General features: G+C 40.3%; 1 long non-coding RNA gene across 1 annotated transcript; it reads left to right on the top strand.

The window, feature by feature from the left end:
* Positions 1 to 3,791: 3,791 nt before the first annotated feature.
* Positions 3,792 to 15,929, top strand: LOC135301349 (uncharacterized). The gene is made up of 3 exons (XR_010363108.1): positions 3,792 to 4,036; positions 10,769 to 12,821; positions 15,657 to 15,929. It is a non-coding gene; the product is annotated as an uncharacterized LOC135301349 (long non-coding RNA).
* The last annotated feature ends 312 nt before the right edge of the window (positions 15,930 to 16,241 follow it).

The raw sequence follows: 16,241 nt of genomic DNA on the forward strand, positions 1-16,241 counted from the left end.
TGTGACATGCTATATGCAGCATTCCTCATTGATCATCACTGCCTGTCTGAATCACCCAGTCCCTTCTGTGAGCAGTGAGACTTCCTACAACTGTCAGCCTCATTAGAGGGAAGATTTCCTTGGTGACATTTTGGAGGAAACAAGGCATTTGGAGGAAGAGTCTTAAAATATTGCATTTGACAAAGTGGATGGTTTAAAAAATCATTGCCCCAGCCCTACAACTGCCTCTTCAGTCTCACCACAGCTCTCCTGTGCATAGCCAGCAATGCAAGACAGCCTGCAGACGGAAACCCTCCAAACCCCAGGCCTGCTTTAAACCTTCTTTGCTGACAGGTCAGGACCATGGTGCTCAGCCAAGCACTCCAGAATTACATCCTCAAGAGCGCAGTAATATAAATATACATACATTGTGGGCTTGTGTGTACAGAAATAAATGGGTGAGGATGGTTGTGTGCATGCATTTGTAAATACAAATAAAATTACTTCATTCCCGGAAGCTACTTCCTATTTGATTGCTTACACATCCTAAGTATAAATGGAGTTTATCAGGATCTGAAGCAGATGGATTTTGAAATTAAATATGCTTTAAGATTTTTGTTATGGTAGGTGAAGTATTTTACCAGTCACCTTTTTCTGCTGAAAAACTTACTTATCTACCTTCTTTGCTAGACTTTTAAATTTTAGGAAGTTCCATTGTTTCCTGCCTTGTAGAATAGACAGCCCCCACTCACACTTCAGGTCTTTTTTCCCTACTGTGCTGGATACTGCATTTCCCACTCTCTTGCTTGCCTATTCATTCCTACCTATCTACATAGGTAGCTCCTATGTAGATAGATCTCAGCTGGTGCTTCTCAGCTTCTCCAATAAAATTCAGTGTTCTCTGGACTGTTGGCTAGAATAAAAAAATCCTTAGTCCTGTCCTAAGGGTCCTTTGCATTCTTTGTGCTGTATGGGGAAACCATGAGTGTGGACTGTGCAGTGCATGATACACTGGAGCTTTCCAGTAGCCATTGCACAGGACCTTCACCATTACCTGACCAAGCAGCAGAAACCCAGATTTCCCATGCAAACACTGACCAGGATTTCCAGGAGCCAGGAAGACTGGCTAGGAAGAGAGAGACCTGGAGCTGTACTTTATACTGCAAACTGATTAGGGCATTCAGCAGCCTATTAAACCCTAGGAAAAAAGTCAGGAAACTGACTTAAGGCCATTCAGTCACTGACCATCAATTTTTATTCCATCACCATGTATCTATTACCTTTCTAAAATATTTCTAGTTTCACATGGAAAACCTTTAAATGGAATTCTCATTTTATGAAAGGATTTCTAGAGTTATAAATATTTTGTGCTGATCCTTTTTAAGACTTGAAGTTTTGCTTTAGAAACAGGGGGGAAAAGCAATTACTCTTTTCAAGGGAACGTTGCATGACTGACCTTTACAAGATGCAAAGATGTGCAGTTACGTCTATTTTCATTCTCTGATTCAAACTGACAGCTCAGTTACTTGTCCAGCCATTTCCTGCCGGTGATGGAGGCAATATTGGTCAGCAATGTATCAATGGGAATTGATGTATCCATGGGAATCAACAAGGCTGTCCAAAGAATTTTACTGTATGCCACAGCCTCTCAGGCACAACAGCACAGCACGCCTTTCCTACTAATATAAGCCAAATGCCCATGTTTTATTCCTAGAAGAGCTCATACGAAATCAATAACAGCAAGGGTAAAAATCTTGGCTTTGTAAATAATACCCACATGAGGTTCTGAGCCCCACAAAATGGTAAGGAAAATGGTAGTAACAAGGCTGAGATGTTGAATCCCAGCAGAAGAATGCTGCCACATACCATATATTAGGGTAATTGTCTGCTCCAGGCCGGTGGCATTAGCACAATATGAATCCTCAAGCAGAGTCACGACCAGCACATTCCCTTTGGCTCACTGTGGAGAATAAGGACAGGGCTTCACCAAAAATGTATGGGCTCATTTGCAGACAAAGCAGGGAGGATATTACAGGATATTACAAAGCGGGGAGGATATTCTGGCTAGGCAATGAAATATGCAAAGCTAGGAAGGAGCAAATTAGACCACAGCAGAGAAAGCAACTATCTCAGAGCAAGCTTATGCTATTTTCTTACCCTAGCACAGTAGTATGACAAACCCTTGGAGTGTCAGAAAGAAGCAGGCTGAGAAAGGTGATGGGAGGATACTGGAGATGCAGCATTAATTCAGTGTGATCAGTCACTCAATCACTGAGTTCCTGATTGCCAAACACTTTCAGAGAATGCAAGCACACAGAAAAATTTAAGAAAAGCGAAGATATGTTAAAAGCATGCATGAGAAAAGCAAATACTGAGAAAATAGTAAGGAACAAGAATCACAAACAGGGAAAGAATCACAGAAATAAAGGCAAATATGCACAGAACAAGCAATGGACAGAGAGAAAGGTAAACATCTAAGTAAAAGTAGTGATTAAAAGAAAGGTTATCCCACAAATCTTTCTGCAGTTTTTTTTGTCTCTGAAGGAGGAATTCAGTTGTAACAATTATCTTTACAGAAGGGAAATGAAGACCTGCTTTGACTAACAGCTATACAAAATTTATAGTTGTAAATCATAGACTTTTCTTATACTGATTTCTTTCAGAGCTGCTGCTGCAAAAAAAAAAAAATCTGAAAATGCAAATGACAAAGCATCAAAATCTATCAAGCAAGTAAAAAAACCTGGAAAGGATATTTTTTCTTTAATTTTAGTGAACTTTGGGTGGTGGCAACAGTGAAAATTTTATAATCTTGCTTTGTTATCACTGTATCAACTGTGCCATCTTTTCACCAATACTTGTGCATTACTGATAGCCTGATGTGAGAGCAGAAATAAAACTCAGTCCTTTGAAGTCTTCTCTCAGTTTAGGATTACAGGGTTACAGTCAAGATTTAGTACAGCAGGATTTCCCTTTACAAAAGGGTGCAGTTTGCACCAATATTTCTTGTTGCCATTGAAATTAATTTCAGATAGCATAACTCAAATGCCAAGGAAAAACAGTTTCTGTATTTTTCTAATACAGTGTCAACCTGAAATATTAAGAGTGTCTGAAGAAAAATCGTGTTGCACTTCTGAAGGACCTCCCACACATATCTGTAAGAATTTTCTATTATGGAAAAATGGCCATCTGAATCAGCCCAGCAAACTTCTATGTCAGAACTCAATATCTCAAAAAAATACTCTTGGCAATAAAAAAAAACATACAGTTGCTTTGTTGCATCTTTAAAAAGTGTAACAAAGCACCAGGTATCTAGCTGTCCTGTTGAACACCTGGTTTTGACAGGAGATTACTTTCCAGGGGAAGTGTTAAGTAGTTAAACATCTCTTTCAAAATTCCCCTGGGATTATTTCTATGGACTTAGAAAGTTATAAATGGGACCCCTGATTCTCCACCTCCTTACTCAGTGTTCACAGCAGACTTTAACGTCAGAAGGAGTGGAAAAGACTTCCCTGAAAGAGATGAAGACCTGTGCCACTTATTAAATTATTTCATTAGGTAAATCTTTACAGACAAACATTGAGAGGCTTGATGAGTTCTAGCAAATAAGACAAAACCAAAAAGTACTAAATGTCTTTTTCTGATAACTAAGCCAGGAACCGACCGTAAATTATAGAAGTACTTCAAAATAAAAGCAAGCAAGCTGCCCTTCCTCTTCCCAACAATAAAGTCTTTGAGATATGAGCTATAATCAAACCCAGCTTATGTGTCATATTTTGATTAACTCAGCATAGAATCACTTCCTACTACACAACATCTTGTGCTACTGATTCTCCTGTCAAAACCATGGACTGTGATACACCAAGGTCATGACTGTTGCTCTGAGTGTGCTCTAGTGCTATGTGGCATGTCTCAGAAAAAACAAATTACATACTTTAATTTTTTTCTCTGAACTTGGAAGAAATCCACTGCAACAACAAAAACAGCTGCCAGCTAGAGCTAAAATACAGCTTTAGCCTCCAACTTCAGTCTTCCATCAGCCTGAATGACACATAGCAAGGTAAGAAACATAACTTCAATAAGGTAGAAGTAAAACAAAGATGAGTTTAATGTCCAACACAAGTGATTAAGAAAGAACTATCCTAAGTTCTTGCAGAGAGCAGAGCAATGCCATTCCAGGAGCTGCCACTGGCTCCTTCCTTCCTTCCTTCCTTCCTTCCTTCCTTCCTTCCTTCCTTCCTTCCTTCCTTCCTTCCTTCCTTCCTTCCTTCCTTCCTTCCTTCCTTCCTTCCTTCCTTCCTTCCTTCCTTCCTTCCTTCCTTCCTTCCTTCCTTCCTTCCTTCCTTCCTTCCTTCCTTCCTTCCTTCCTTCCTTCCTTCCTTCCTTCCTTCCTTCCTTCCTTCCTTCCTTCCTTCCTTCCTTCCTTCCTTCCTTCTATAAACCATTTTAATTCAAAAATTAAATTCTAATCAGCATATGCTGTACAGCAGGTGTTCTTACAAAATCATAGGCATCTGAATAAAAGCTTAAAGGCCTTGGATTATCTTTTAACACCAGAACAGAAGACTTTAATCAGGTCTGCTATGTCTGGCACATACTGAGAGTTAATTAGGTTTAGCAGTAGTAATCATAATAGAAATGCTTGGATTTTGGGGTCTGGATTTTGGGGTCTGGATTTTTTTGGTTTTTTGTGATTTTTTTTCTGTTTTACATCAATAGCAAGACATGAGAACTTAGCTTATTCTTTCAAGCAGATTTCTGTGCTACCTTGGGACTCTGAGGATTTATCTTCCTTTGGTGTATTCTGGTGGTTAAATTCCAGACTGTGTAACTGTCCCTGACTCTGCATTCCAGATAATTACTTAAATGCATGGCTGTATCAAATCTGGAACATGCTACCAGTTTAAAACTGAAACACAAGACATGTGCTGCCCTAAATTAACATGCTAAACAACATTTTGCTCAGGGAAAGAAAATGTTTAAGAAGTGGCACCTATGAAAGCACATGCATGAGTGTCTCCAACATGAATTCTTAGTTAACCAAAAAACCCTTCTGTTCTGAGAAGCATATTTTGTGTTTCTTTATTTATTGCTAGCTGATATGTGATCCAGTCCCAGAGACTTAAATCTCTCGGACTTGTTTGAATAAGTAATTTTGAATAAGTAATTTTGAATAAGGATTGCAGAACTGTTCCCTTAGGTTGCATGTGGTTGTCCTAAAGAATCAATAAAGCTCTTGGTTATCTGAGGTATTAACTTAGTTTCTTGACATTTCCAGTTTGAAATGCTTTATAGGAAGCATTTCTACTCAAGCCAAAGAACTTCATTTTCTTTCAATTATCCTTCTGTATTGTAGAGTCACAACTTACCAACTTACCTATGAAAAATTTATTTATGCTTCAGCACAGTAGCATCAGAAGCAACCAGTCAAACAAAAACAACAGAAAAAGCATAAAGGCCATAAAACAATAATGCAGGGGGGTTGAGCAGAAGGAGCTAAGCTACTTGCACACTAAGAACTGGCCTCCCAGAAGAGACATTGAGTACTTGCATGATTAGACCAATGAAAGTGATTTCTCTTTGGAATGAATTTATGACCCACTTTCAAATCCCTGAAGAAAACAGGGATTTAAAATGAGAAAGCTGAAAAGCCACAACAGCAGCAATGCAAACGTCTGTTCTTTTTCTCAGTTTTATAATAGTGTCATGGCCCTGATGTTAAAAAAACCCCTAACAGCGTGTCAGCGATGTGCTGGAGGCAATGAAAGTTATCAATCAGTAATATGAAGGGGATTTAAGCAGCTTAATTGAGGGCAAAATTCAATTGATTAATGGTTAGGGAAGTACTCACTGACGTGGAGGTTTCAAGGAATTACAATCTGATTAAAATTCCATTTTAGAAATGAAGGGATATAGGATGCTAATCAGTTCTAAAGCACAGATTATTAGTGCCAGCTATTTGAAACAGCTGGGACTATTGTGATAAAAACAAAACGTGACTCAATTTTTGTGAAGGAGGATAATTTATATGTTTTGAGAACTGGAGCACATCAGGGTAAACAACACCCATGCACTAACCTTGCTGATCTCTGGCCGTCATTTTACACCTGAAAACCTAGTTGTCTTTTGGTCAGCTTGGGTTAGAAAATCTGTATCTCTTCATTCATCTACAGCACAATAGGATTCTGTGTGTTCACAGAGCCACCTCATGAGGCTCCAGAGTCTTCTGCAAAGCACTTCAGACTAGGGTACTTTTGGAATAAATGTGAATTTAGAGACCCTGCCAGAAAAACAGGAGGCTGCAAGAATGTTTCTTTTAGACATGTTATGGTAAGATAAAATGAGTGCCCATATCCTGAAGGATTCCCTTTTCCTGTTTTTTTTTCCTCCTTATTTTAGGATGAAGATCTGTTTGGGCTAGGAATTCAAAAACTCAAAGAAACCTTTTAGTAAAAGTAGCTGAGATTGGCCTCATCACACTTCTGTCCCCAAAGAGTGGCAATCTCATGTGATTGCTTGAGAAAGAAAGATTTAAGGCAGTATTTCTCATCAGTCCCTAAATTAAGCAGACCATGACTACACTGCAGGATTTATATCATGGTTTTAGTGGCTTCAAATTTGAGCTTTTCCAAACCACACTTGTACTGTTTCTGGAATGCACTGTCTTGTGTTTTGTGTGTTTTGTTTCAGCTCTGCAATTGACAGCATTGGTTTGCTCTGGCATGGCTTCTAGTTGTGAATACAAAGAGCTGTGACATTTCAAAAAATGTGTAAAGTCATACTCCTTTCACAGGAGCCAAACATCTGTTATCAATTGAAGTGGTGAGCACTGATCTTAATTGGGAGTTATTCTGGCAAATTAAGTCAGTTTCTAAAGATTCATCAGGACAACATTTAACTGGATAAGAAACAAAGAGAATACATGAATAATTCCTAATTGCCACATATCTGGTTCTACAGACAAGAACGGTATTTGGCCCTGAAGAAAAAGAAAAATATGTCTAAATTATTTTAAGTACATACCTTAAACTGGACACAAGTATTTATCACTTTAACTTGTTTTCAAAAACCTACTTCCCTGATCTTAATGAATAGAAGTTCATTTGGGGGAGATATCATTGATATAAAGAGGCAATAAAAAACCAAAAGAAATAAAAAACCCAAAGAAACAAACAAAAAAAAAATCCCAAAACAGAAAGCCAAATTAATTTTCATCCAGCAAAGACCCGTAGCATTCAGACTTCTGTGGCCTAATTTAGGCAATTTTTCACTTCTGGAGATGACTTCATACTATGAAGCACAAAATACCTGGGGCAAAATGAACATCTGGTAGACTTGAAAAGATTGCATTTTCCTCACAGGCTTGCTATTTTCCTGTCTAAAACAAAGAACATGGATAACATTCTAAATAGAGCTAACAAATCATTGGGGGAAGGCCAGCAGCTCTTCAGATGTGCCTGGCTTTGTAGCTTACCTTTCCAGGTAAGGAACAGTTCTTTCATGTGAGAGACAAATTACATTCACCTTAATGCCACCAGAGAGCTTCTAATGGACACAGCCCCTGACTTTCATCCCTCTGTCTGTCAGAGAGGCATGTTCCTGACCTGAAAGGCCTACTGGAAGGAAAAGTACATGGTAGAGTTGTTTCAGCAGTTTAGGGTGAAAGCTGGGGCTTAGCAGACATTATTCAATGACACTAGATGGCAGAGCAGCTGTTTTGAATTTGTTAAAATGGCATCTTCCTGAGACCTTTGCAGTTACTTTGTTTTGTGACATGGCAGTTTGAAATTGTGTTGACTTAGATATCTACACTGGCTTTTGATTTTAATGAGTTTCTTGGTTGAAGACAGAAGTCAAAAGAATAAGAGAATCAAAATAAATTTTATCATCTAGCCTAAGGGTGACAAAAGATTAAGAAAGGGGAACAGAAAGGACAGTCTATCAGCCCTTTGGCCACATCAGCTAAAACTCTGTTCCTTTGATAAAGAAGGATATAAAAGTCTGGGGTCTGAAAGAAGTTATAGAATTGTGGAACGAAAAGATTTTGGACAATTCTCTGAAAGAAATGTTCAGAGCTTTGATGTCAGAAGTTTGGCATTAGAAGAGTGCTGGTTCTGGGCTTCAAGAAATAGAGAATGATTCCTCCTGCTTCCAGGGCCTGCCTGGGGCATGGCCCCCCCAGCTCAATGGGACCCTTGTCTCGGAGCTCCTCACATGGACTACTGTGGACCTTTCGCTGGCAGCACCTTCCCACCACCAGAACTGCCAGAGGTTGGTTTTCTCCTTGTAGTTATCACTGTGCAGGATAACTGCTCCTCACACAAATCCAAATCAAGCTTAAGGCATTTGCTCACCATAGCCTTTGGAAAGGTGGACATGCTGTGGCTGTTTGAACCCCCCATATCCCAGAGAAGCACAATATGTGCTAACAAGAACAATTGCTCACCCAGCATTGCTTCACCTCTCAACACAGAATTATTACAAGTGTCCTTGTCGGGATTAAATTGTTATTGACCCTCAATGAATTTCCACAAACACCCACACTTCCTCTAAAATAATAAAATTACTCTGAAAATATGAAAAAGAAAATTATGAAAAGCAATAAAACCTTTCCTGCTACATCATTTTCACTCAGGTCTCTGCTTATAACTTATAAAGAAGGAAATGTACTATATCCTTGCTGCCATCAGACAAAAGGCAGAAGCATTTGCAAGCATAAATTTCATAATTGCACCTTTATATCACAGAAGAGATAGAGATAAAATGTGAGCAAGATTGCTTTTACAACAATGTACTATGAGATGAGGTTGTCAGGGCCTTCCTTCTGGTGTTTTTGGGTCAGCCAGAGCATGAGTCTGAATGCAAAGAGAGCAGTTTACAGGGGACAATTGCAGTCCTTTGATTCTTGTGTGTGACAAGGGCCATCATTCTTTCCCCTATCAAGTGCTGTTTCCAGTAGAGAATTACAGAACCATAGAATGGTTTGGGTTGGAACCGACCTTAAAGATCACCTAGTTGCAAAACCCCTGCTGTGGACAGGGATGCCTTTCACTAGACCAGTGAAAGGCATGTCCAGCCTGGCCTTGCACACTGCCAGGGATGGGGCATCTCCAGCTTCTCTGGGCAATCTGTTCTAGTGTCTCACTGCCCTTTGAGTTTAAAAAAAAATAATTCTTAACATCTATTCTAATTCTCTTCCATTTTAGTTTAAAACCATTCCCCCTAGTCCTGTCACTATCTATCCATGCAAGAAATCTCTCTCCCTCTTTTTCATAAACCCCCTTGAAGTACTGGCAGGCTGCAGGGAGGTCTCCCTGGAGATGTAGGATGTACCCTGCTGCCAGAACAGACTGCAGGCACACATCTGTAAACACAGGTGGAAAGATCATTTTGCAACTCTGCAAACTGGACAAAGCCCACAAAGAGAGCTGAAAGAATGAATTAACGAATTCAAAGACATGCCAGCATGGGAGTTGCTATGGAAGCAAAAAGAAATATTTTTAGATTGTTCTTGCATCACATATTCTCCCACACAGAAACTCCCATTCCCTCAAATTACCTTTAACAAGGAGTGAAAGAGGAGCATGTCTTCACCCCATCATCCATTCTGCCTGTTTCTGAGCTGCTAGTGAGCCCATGCTGGACTTACACAGCAATCCCTTAAGAATCTCACAGCTGGTAAAAACAGAAATATGTATGTAGCTGCTACACAGAGAAGGCAAGCAAATTTTTGCAATTTGAAATCCATGGTGATGTCTCTGCATTCTGCACACTCTGTAATGAGCATTCACTTGTTTCTTTTTTCTGCAATGTCTGGAAGTGCAACTTCCATTATATTAACTCAGATATACAGATCTAATGTGCAAGAAACAGGAAAGGTGCCTTGGTTATGTTATAAGTATTACACTGAGGACATAAACAGACCCATGTTTCTGCATAACTGGATGATTCACTAGGGAGCAATTAGCATTTTGGCAGAGAAGCTTGCAACTATTTCTGTATTTCTGCCAAAGAAATTTGATAGGGAGAATCCTGGTTTTGGCTACTAAAAAAGAATTTATTGTACAATATTTTAGTATAGCTACAAGATATACTTCAAGGTAGGTAAGGTAGCAAATTTTGCTATTATCTGTTTTCCAGTGACCTCCTCCCTCATATTCTCTTGTCAGTTTTAATGATAATTTTAAGATGAAATGTGAACTGGAAAGAAAGAGAAGTGCTAAAGGATGGTCTTTCAGAAGTATTGCCTCAATGTTAAAAACCTACATTTTTAAACAAATATGTTATTAGGTTGTTGCTCAATAAAATTGATTCAAAGTAGCGTTAAGGAAGGCATTCTTTCAGGACCAGCAGATATATCACCCAGAGGAAAGGACTCCGACAGTATCTACAGGCCAGTGGGCTGTGGGGCTGTACAGAGACCTACACTGAGCTGCCACACTGCAGATAAGAATCACTTTCACAGAGCCTCTCCAGCAAGTCACAGCATGGTGGGGAGAGAGCCCGAGACATCCGGTCCACACAAGTTCCTCTTTATAGTCACGCTAAGAATTGCTGCGCCTCAGATAAACCTTCCCACAGCAGACATTTCTTCCTAAACCCAGTGCAGTGCTTTAAGAGGGTGTCACCAAGCCCCCCAGTGCAGCTGGGGGTAGGCATTCTCAAAGCCTTAATGTTTGTCTCTACAATAGACTTCTTCAGCTGAAGAGGGGAGTAATGCTCCCCTCTTTGGCTAAATGTCATATGCTGTGAAACAAACGGGGATCCCACACTTGTTCCTTTTACTCTGCAGCTCTACGTCACAACCAGCCCTTTTTCCCCATCCCACAGGAGAAAAGAAGATGCTGAAGCAGCAGAACAGCAACTGCAATTTCTGTGTTTCCTAAGAGCTCGGGAAGGCTCCTGACAGCTTTCCATACTGGCAGAAGTACTACTGCCCACTCTGCCAAAGGCAGTGGGATACACCAGAACAGCAGGCTGGAAATGGAGGATTTGCTCCAGCAAACAGGCAGAAGCTGAAAGGAAATTCCTGGGAGGGAGGAAGGAACTGTGTGATGAGTAGAAAAACGAGGTTCACGAAGAGACCTGCTGATAGATGTCCAGTGAAATCAACCTCATCCATTCTACTGTCAGGAGACTTCATTTGTTTATTATGGCCTCATCTTCATCATGTCAACTAATGTGCTGTATTGACAGAGTGAATTATCTTGCAGTTCTCAATAAATTACTGACTGACATTATGTTTTGTCTGCTTTTGATTTGCTATAAGGAGGGATTTGCAACAGAAATGACTGAAAGGAGTGGATATCGCCATCCATCACATGAAAGGGTGATTAATGGTACTGCTTTGACCTTTTCCAGTTAGCTCCAACCAAGAAATAGAAAAGAAGTTTCTTTCTGTAGCCCTCCTCGGACACACCTTCCCTAGAACTAACTTGATGCCTGAGAGGAGGGACATCTGGTGTGGCCTCCATCACTGGGAGGACAAGAACAAATGGGCCACACCCATCAAAAAATGCTGCCAGGAGCAAAAGTCCATAATGCTTTCCTCTGATATGGTAGGAAAAACAAATGCTTAGAGAGGCGTAGTTTGAATCTGGTGCCCCTTACACTTCACTGCTCTGAAGTATGGTGTGCCAAGCTGGGGCTAAGATTTTTGAGTGCAAATGACTTTCAGTTTGAAAACAAGGTTTAAAGTTATCCATACGGTACATGCTGCCTCTCCAGGGATAATTTGCTGAAACATATGAGAATAGAAATTTGTGGAAAACTTTTTATGGTGTCTCCCTGCAGATTACTAAAAATATGTTCCTCTTTCAGTTTTTGTGAGTCCTGTTTTTCAATGCACTGTTTATTGCCTTGAGTTCTAAGGTTTATACCTTGCCACACTGTTTTATGGATCTTTATCATTATTTTCTTCTCCAATTATGCCTTCAAAACAGAGTTAGATCCCTTTTATGCAGCTCAGCAAAAGTCCGTGCCACTGGCTTGGCACAGGAATAGTTCCCACCAAGCTGAGCCATTTCTGAAGAAAATATCCAACAGACTATCTCCACTCAGGGAGTATGGAGAGCATGAAATGCTGATGGACAAAGCCAATTTGTTTGTAGCAACTTAAGCATCATTTGAGACAAGAGCTGTCAGTCCAAAATCAAAAAGGAAATGGGCAAGGTGATTCTAGACTTGTTGGTAAGCCTGTGGGAGGACAAGAAATGAAACAAAACTACAGCACACCATTCTTCAGCATGACAAAATTGGATTGATTGATGGGAACAACTGAGATCTGCAGCAGTGAGACTGATGTGGAAAACAAATAGATTCAACTAAGTGGTTTAGCAGTGACTGGGAAATGAGCATTCAACAAAAAACTGATTTTATCATAACTCTCAAAACTTTTGCAGCAGGAAAGAACATCAGTGACAGCAGCAGCAAATGATGATATTTTATTCTGCAGAGACACCTGGTTTGTACAAGGGCCACTGGAGTGACTAATCAGGTGAGAAACTTAATCTACCTTCCTAGGCCATGGAAGCTGGGAACTCTGTAGTACTGCCAAGGATAGTATTGCTGGGTAAAGTGTTTGCTCAAGTCAGAAAAAGGCTGCATTGTTCAAGAAACAAAGAGTGTGTTGTCCAGCTCTCCTACTGCAGTGCTCTGCTACACCTTTCTCACAGCCACACCATGGAAGTAAAAATGGATCTTGTCTGGGAGGTATATGTCTTCTAAGCAGCCCAGAAAAAAAGTGGAGAATCTCCTTGAGACACAAGACATGTTTCTTCCTGGGGCTGAGACCTTGCTTTCTTGGCAAGGTGTTTTTGCTGGCAAGAGACAAGAAATCACTGCAGGTAAGCAAAATAGGAAATGGGTTTGGATCCACTAACCACATCAAGCCCATTTCATCAGTTCCTTCTGTGTTCCTCCCCTAATACATACAGGACAAAACCTCAACAAAACTGCCCTAAAGGAGCATAATGTGGATGAAGCCACATGGTACTACTGCATGTGATGCAAGCACTGCAGCTCTGCTGCTGAAGGACAAGGTTGCAGTGATGTGGGAAGCACACAGGGCTCTGCCTGTGCTCCACTGGCCCATGCCTACACAGGGACAACATGCACTGCAGTGTGTTGGCAAGGGGGGTAGGGCAGCAAACCGAGGACTCATCTTCCTCATTGTAACACAGGCCAAAGAAATCTGCTTTTGTTACATTTTTTCAACAATATTTTTCTTCACTGGGGCTTTCAGTGTGGGTAGAACAAATAGAGCTGGGATATGTATTTCACAAAGAATTTTAGGAGAGCAGGATCAGCTGTGCCAATGAAGGCAGAAAAGAAAGGAGTTAGCAGGTAGGATATAAGAAATGCGAATTTTCTGGCTTGAAATTATTGCCATTTTTCCTTCTTGTTTTCTGCTAGCTCTCTTCCCAGTTGGCTTTGTGACAATTGCTTTCTCTGTTCATTTCATCAGTCACTGTGCAGTGGATATTATATCAAATAAAACTGTCTGCAGTGGAAGACTCTCGCTCTTCTGTTTTTACTGTTGTGAGAAAGTTAGGGCCAGTAATCATTCCTTACCCAGTTTATCTGCCTCAGTGATCCTTCCTTGACTAAAGTGAAAACTTTTGTTACAAACTTTCAATTCTATTCTCTCACCTTAGCATCATGATGAAAAGAAGTCCATACTTGTTACAGACATTCAAAAGTAGTTCTCATTAAAGGTGTTGTTAGGCATTCTTAAGAGTAGGACTGTGATTAAAAACCTTTCCTTTGTCTTAGAGGCTTTAAAAATCTTTCTTCTTCATTAGTGGTAGAAATGTTTTTTCCCCATCTTAGATGATGGTCTTAATTTTGGTTTGTTACCTATTATATCTATATTCTTAGTTAAGCCACACCATAGATATATTTTTATATAATGTCAAAGTGATAAATAAGATGTTTAGGACAAGGTTAAAATTATCCATGCTAGGATGGCAGAATAGTTTTGGCATATTGACCCTAAACAGCAGTTCTGGAAAGTTTTCCTGATGGGACTGGTTTACACCAATCATATTTACAACTCATAGGGGACCTCCAGTCCAGCCTTTGGGGCTCAGGACCATAAGGTCGTGGGTGCAGTTACACATATGTGATGAGCCTGACATTCAGTCAGCAATCTAGGCAAAACCCGTGCCCCCTGAGGATGTACATGCTGCACAGACTTAAGGCAGTGATCGCAACATGGAGTATCAGGACTGTAGTTAGTCTGAGTAACATTCAGCTTCACATTAAGACCCTGAAATGCAGGTGCCTACCTATGTGTCAAAACTCCCACCACACTCATCAGACATCTAGAGAGGCAGGAGAGTGACACCCTGGGATGGACTGAACTGCCCAGGAGTTAAGTATGTCCTATAAGTCATAGGTCCTTTCTACCAGCCTTCTGCAGATATTCAGGTGCTCTGAACATCCTTAATGGCTTTGTGTGGGCCATTGAATTGCATCCCTAATGGCTGGTAAGCTGAATATCACTCTCAGCTCCAGTGCTACTGTGCTGGTTAGATGTACCCTGGTCATAAAGAGACCATAGAGGCAGGTACTTTAATCTCAATCTGGAACTCACCATTTAATTAACAAGAAAAAAATGCTGATGGCAAAATCCATTTTTGCATAATTACTTATTGGTCAGTACAGTCATTCAGGGAACCAGGGACTTGATGTGAAATTTTGCCTAAACCCAGGACTCAGACATCTGTACTTGCCTTTGAATCTTAAAGAGCGTATCTAGGCTACTCTGCTATGTACTACCCAGAGGACAAGGATGACATGTCCCTCCCTGTGCAACGTGGGGAAACAGTAGAAAAGCATATAAAGAGGATCTTGTCTGTGAGATCTAGCAGCCACAGTTTACATTTAGGTAGGATCTGTCTTCTGGACTTCTCTGTCCCCAGGACCTGCTAATGTAAAAGACACAGAGAGGAACAAGGCCAGGTCCAGCTCCCAAAGCCATCTATCAGCCAAGATGCTGCCTCACTGATTAACTTGTTGGGCCCAGGAATCCATCACATAATCACAGACTCAGACAACGTTTTTAATCCTGTATCTAGTGTTAGGCAGCACTTCAGGGTCACATAGCACAGGCCATTATATTTTACCTGTACCTATGTCAATCATTTGGGTTTGATTAAAACTTGATCTTCTAGAAAGACATCCAGAGTATGCAACTTATTGCTTCTCCTGGAAACCTCTTTTGAAGGTTAACTTCATACTCATGGTTTAAAAAAACATGCTCTCTTTTCTAAGTTGAATTTGTTCAGCTTGAGCTGAGCATCTATTCATGTTACATTTTTATCTAGTAAATTCAACAATAGTATTCCAAACAATTCTTCCATGCTGGTTCTAGTAGTCAGTAACTGAGACATCTCTTCATTTCCTTTTTTAGTATACTTTGATTTGTCCTTCCTCATCCTCACTGCAACTCAACTTTTCTAGCTCTGAGTGGTTCTTGCACCCTCTTTCAATATGACTGGCTCATTTTTAAACTGCCATCAACTGATTTGCATCTGCTTTGACCAAGGGTTTATGAAAAGGTTAAACCAAGACAGGTCTTTGTTGCATCAAACATTGGCCAAAGGGTTGCACAGGTTGCTCATCAGGAATAACTTGTGGCTTTCATTTGCCTCTCTGATACCCTTGTCCTTTCCCAGGAGTGGAGACTTCCAAGCCTCTGCCTAAGACAGAAGAAAGGAGAAAAAAAAAGGAAGAGAAGCTCTCTAAAATTGGAGGGTGATCCACATGGCTCTTAAGGAGAGGAGCAACAAGGGCTGGTAGTGGTGGACACTGAGGAGCTGGAGTCCAGAAGAACTTACAACAAAACCAAGAAAATAGCTTTGTTTCAGAGCTGATTATAATTTTTAAAGCTGGTGGAACTGAATGGTTTCTGATGCAGATCTGCTTCCTTATTCCTCTGGTTTTAAGCAAAAGAATGAGTAGTGTTACAGAGTGGAATTGTCATAATCAACCCCCATGATATGGCTGCTAACAGGGAGTTAGCTGATGAAGTGCATTGGATGTGCTTGATGAAGTGGCAGAACAGGCTAATGAAATTGTTGTTCACTCAGGCATGTGAATATTTTTACTATAATCCCAGCTCTGACTGTTCTTCTGCTTCCAAAAGTAACTTAATCATGATGCATTTCAGTTTCCTCCTCAATATCTTTCCCTCTCATATTTATCTACCTCTGTAAAACCAGGACTTAAAGTTATCATATTTTTCAATGAAGAGCCCTGAA

This window comes from Passer domesticus, chromosome 5 (genome assembly GCF_036417665.1).
Source record: "Passer domesticus isolate bPasDom1 chromosome 5, bPasDom1.hap1, whole genome shotgun sequence".
In the NCBI taxonomy this organism is placed as follows: Eukaryota; Metazoa; Chordata; class Aves; order Passeriformes; family Passeridae; genus Passer; species Passer domesticus.